Genomic DNA, 5,113 nt, shown 5'->3' with positions numbered 1-5,113 from the left:
CTTATTACCATAGATTGGTTTTAGTAGTGTGACATGACTATCTGTTTAACAGAGCCAGAGGAAACCATTTTCAATCAAGTGTTGCAAACTACAGGGGGAAAACGGGGTCACAGGAAGGCAGGAACCACATTAATTTTGTTGAGACAATCGCTGCATATACCTAACTGCTTGATAAAACACATGTATTGTTTTATTTATTAAATACTGTCATCACAAACCTGCTGCAGAAAAACAAAACAAATGAAACTACTTTGGAATAGTAATATGGGGGGAGAGAGGGCAAATTATTTGAACGGCAGTGAATGGCCCGAGCCCTAATTATTTAAAACGTGGTCCTCAGGCCAACTGCACCAACATCCCGTGGCGCTGGTTAGAAACGCAGAACCTCAGGCTCCACCGCAGACCTGCAGATTCAGAGTCTGCATCTTAACGATCCCCGCCTGGTACATTCACACAGTAGAGTTTGGAAGCCGTGGCCATGAGCAGTATCCTTGGCATTACTTGTCCCATTGTGTGGCTTTAAGAACATCTGTTTTATTCTCTTTTTCCTATGAATTTCTCCCATACACGTAATTTTTCGTTCTTTCTTTCTTTTAGAGCACAGTTGCAGTTCTCCCTGCCACCCTGAAAGCACAGGAAACCAAGATGAGCCGTGAACCAGGTCTTGCTCATAACGAAGCCTTTTGTCAGTTTTCTTATATGGCCCCAGGTGCCCTGGCACAGCTGCTGATATTTACTTCCGTTCTGCACCAGCAATCTTAGCATTTGGGAAGTGAAATTCATTTTTATCTCTCTGGCTTAGGAAAGCCTGGGGCAAAGGCGGTGAAGAAAGGGGAACTCGGAGGGAATCGGTATTGGAAGTATCAGGTGCAGCAGTGAGGTCAGACCATTTTCGTTTTCGGTTCTGGCGTTTTATTTCGGCCTTGGCAATCTATCCCTTTAAATGGAGATGGGAGAATATCTTTAATAAGGCCGCAAACAAAGGTGTGTAGTTTTAAAGGGCTCAGAATTTGACTCACAAGTCTTTATATTGAGTTACACCCTGAACAGGGGTTATGTTCTGCTGTTTGGAATAATTACTCTCAGAAACGTTCACCGAAATCCTCTGAGCATGATCTTCAGACACGTGCTATATTAATTGTTTCCTTTAATAAGGGAACTAAGCTCACACAAATGTATCATTTTCACTTAGTCAAGTGATAAAATAAATGACTTCTTAGATCCTGGATCTCCTGTTTAACAAACCTGTTCTGCTCCTCATTTTAGCATTAAAAATAAAGCCCTACCTTGGTTATTGGCAGATTCTAAAACAAAACCTACTCGAGGAATAAATGTGCACCTATTGGGAAATGCTTGGGCGTTGAATGTGGGTGACTTTGAAACAAACTGTATTATTTTTGCAAAGTGGCAGAATTATGCTATATAATGTTTGCCTTTGGGAAAATTAATTATGAGCCTAAGTCATGGGTCAGAAATAGAATTAAACTGATTAGTGTCATAGGATAAAAATAAAAAGGGAGGCCTGTGACAGCTTCCTGCGTCCCCTCCACTCCCCAGAAAGGCTCTTAAAGGAACATTTAAAACACAAGCCTTTGTTCCCTCAATCTGTGGTGCTCAGGTCAGGTGGACCCTGCGGCGTGGCTGAAATATTTCAAACAGTCACTCACAAATGTGTCATTTGACCTGCTGTTCTTCCAAAGAGGTATGAAAAATGTGTTTCTTGCTGAGATAACTTGAAATCAAATAAACATAATCTCTTTAATTCTTTCTAAATAGTTCTATATTTTAAGTCTAAACACAATAGAACACAAAGCTTCTGGCTTTTAAAAAAAAGTTTTTTATTTTTTTATGTGTGTTGAATTTTTTTTCCAGTTTGTGTTAGTTTGATTTTAAGAGTATAATTTACATGTTGAACCAAGTGAAAATGTTTCCTTTACTTTAGACACACACACACACACACAAAACAGTCTGTGCAACGTTGCTACTTGGTTAAACATCCTTGTGTGTTTTTATAAGAGCCCTTGCTATCTGTAACCAAAGACAAGTTTCTTGTGTACATTAAGCATCACTTGATAGAGCAGAGAAAAGCCTTCACCAAGGCTTGCAACACATTGCACAATATTTCCTTATGCAAAATTGGTTTTGGTCCATTGTTTTTATTTATCTGCAATAATGGTACTCACTCAAGTTTGTGATAACACCGTCATGGCTGAAGGGAGTTTGTTTTAGGTATTATATCTATTATCGGCTTCCTCTCCCTTCTTTAAACCCAGTCTCCAAGGAGGAAGTCTGAATGTAGCTCGGATTTAAGAAGAAAACAGAAAACAAAAGCTTTCCTAAAATCTCACTGGGTTGGTTATTTTAGATTGTTATGAGATGTTTAATAATTCTTGTTTGTTTGCCCTTGGCATTGAGCATTGAACAAAACAAATTGCCTTATTCTTAGAGAATTATAGGCTTGGAGTCGTCATATAATATTCTATTAATTTATTTTGCTGTTTTGAGGCAAACCTGCCTAACCTTTGGCCCAAACAAGTGTGCGCTTTGCCTCACCACCACTAGAGTGTGCTCTAGTGCCATGAGATTCAGAGTTTCTGCAGCTGGTTGGCGGAGATGGATGAAATAAATACCTAGAAAAACATCTTTCCATCTAATATGTGTCCTTTTAAGGGTCTTGGTAAGACTGGATTTTGTTCATGGCTTTACTTCAGTACTAACACTGGATAATGTTTGGGATGAGTTTCATATTCGTAGTTGAATTCGCTCCACTTAGCTCTAACGGGGTGCTAAGAAATAATACTTCCCCTATACTCATGAGCTATGTTTTCAGGCAATAACTTTCACTTATAAAATTAGTGTCACTGTGGCCCAGTGCATGAATGTGGGATGACTTAGGAAGAAGTAACTCCTTGAGTATCTATTGCCTTGTCTCAAGTCCCTGGCAGAAGACCCCTCCGCAATCGTGGATGTGGGGTAGTGAGGAGAGCAAGGTCCGGTATCAGCGTTGGAGGCTGGTCATGCTGGCGGCTCTGAGCTCAGCAGTGCGATTCTTGCACCTCCTCCCTCAGCCCTCTATTGAAACAGAGCACTGCGTTTCAGCACTTCTCCCCAGAAATAAGCAGGTCGCCGAGCCTCTCTCCAGGCACTGTGGCCCCTCAGGCCCCTGGTACCTCCAGTGACCCAGGACCCTTCTGCTCTCGGGCCTTTAAACAGCTTCAGGTGGAATGTGACTTCCTTCTCTGGGTATGAGTCACAGTTGCTCCAGCAAAGTCTGAAACAAGGTCCCTGTGGCTGGAATCCCTGGTCTCCCCAGATCTCTAACACTCTCTGTCTGCTCAGGGCTCGGAGACCATCACCTCTGGGGCCCAGGAGGTACCCCCAGAGCACTTTCACAGAAGTGCATAGCCGCCTGGAGGCAGTATGGAGGCCCAGCTCAGGTCCTGCTCTAGGGGCCACCCTGCAGCCGACGGTCGAGACAGGAAGAGGCAGCTCAGGAGATTTCAGGACCACCCCTCTTCCCCCCCCTCCCCAATAATCTCCACCCAGCCCCTTCAAAGCCACCTCATATAAAGCAGAATCTAAATAAAAGCAGTGCCTTTGCGATGTAAGCACAGCTTTAAGCCGAGTGATGTGATGAGTGGCCCCTCCAGTTTCCAAGCAGAGCCCCATCAGCAGGGACACCTGTGAGCCCAGGTTCATCTGCATCGCCCCTTCCGGGGAGCCGCGCTGCCGGACTCTGCGCCTCCTGGGGCAAATGAGCACCATCTGTCCGTCCTCCTCCCGGTTCCGGGATTTTCAGGACGAGGGGCCCCGCAAATGCCAGGTTCTGAGGCACCCGAGAGGCTCTAAAAACCCCATAGAGGTGGTTTGTGATGGCCAAGCCCCCAAGCTGAGCCTGGCTCTCCTCTTGCTCGGACGGTCCTTCAGCGGCTGTGGGCTGTGCGTGTGTGATTTGCAGATGCTCTTTGCAGAGCAAAACCAAAACACAACAACACAAACTCCGGTATCGGCTTCTCACTTGGGCAGAGTGTGATCCCGGGAGGAGCACAGGCCCCCAGTTCCTCAGCTCTCAGATGTGTCATCAAGGAGGTTTACTCAGATTTTCTGGGCCTCGGTTTCCTTTTTATACAGAGAGGTGATGTGAGAACCATCCTGCTACCCGGAAAGGGAGAATCGGTGCTCTCAGGGCAGGCAGCTCTCAGGCCCCTGCGCTCACCACTCACTGATCCCTCCACCTGCAGGGGGCCGACTCAGCCCCATGGTCACAGCTGCCCGAGAAGGAAGTGTGTTGCTCCATCTTAGGTTGATATTATTTACCAAGCAAGCTGTCATTTCAGAGCAACAGAGGTTTGACAGACTTGAAAAGAAAAAAAAGTCTGAGATGAACACAAATAAATGTTTTCCTACCACAATATTGACTTTTCACCACTAAACATGTTCTATAATCTGTGGGCTTTTTAAATTCATTGCAGTTATTTCATTGTCATTTAGAAGTGTACTGTGGGAGAAGGTGGAGACAGAAAAAATGAAAAGATATATATGGTTCCTACTTCTGAGCCACCCACATCCCCCTCCTGGGAATAGAATCCATACGTAGGCTCTGTCAACGGAGATTGTTACACAGAATTTGTTGTTGTTGTTAATCCTCACCTGAGGATATTTTTCCCATTGATTTTTTTTTTCAGAGAGAGTGGAAGGGAGGAATAGAGGGAGAGAGAGAGAGAGAGAGAGAGAGAGAGAGAGAGAGAGAAGAGAAAAGGAGAAAGAGAAACATGGAGGTGAGAGACACACATCTATTGGTTGCTTCCCGAAAGCGCCCCGAGGGGGCCAGGGATGGAGCCTACAACCCAGGTACATGCCCTTGACTGGGAATCAAACCCAGGACCTTTGGGTGTGAGGGCCAACGCTCTAACCACTTGGCACACTGGTCAGGGATAGAATTTATTGTGCATAATTACAGTTACTCACAGTTTATAGTGTGAACACTATTTGATAATCTCATGCCAGCATATAAACTTGGGAGTATTTTCCCTTGAAGCAGCTTTCCCATCCAATATAGTGACAGGAATATAGAACACTATGGAAAGAGCATTCGCCCTAGCCAGTTTGGCTC

The sequence above is a fragment of the Myotis brandtii genome, unplaced genomic scaffold (genome assembly GCF_000412655.1).
Source record: "Myotis brandtii unplaced genomic scaffold, ASM41265v1 scaffold675, whole genome shotgun sequence".
Lineage (NCBI taxonomy): Eukaryota > Metazoa > Chordata > Mammalia > Chiroptera > Vespertilionidae > Myotis > Myotis brandtii.
The sequence above is the reverse complement of the archived record's forward strand: the minus strand, read 5'-3'. Positions refer to the sequence as shown.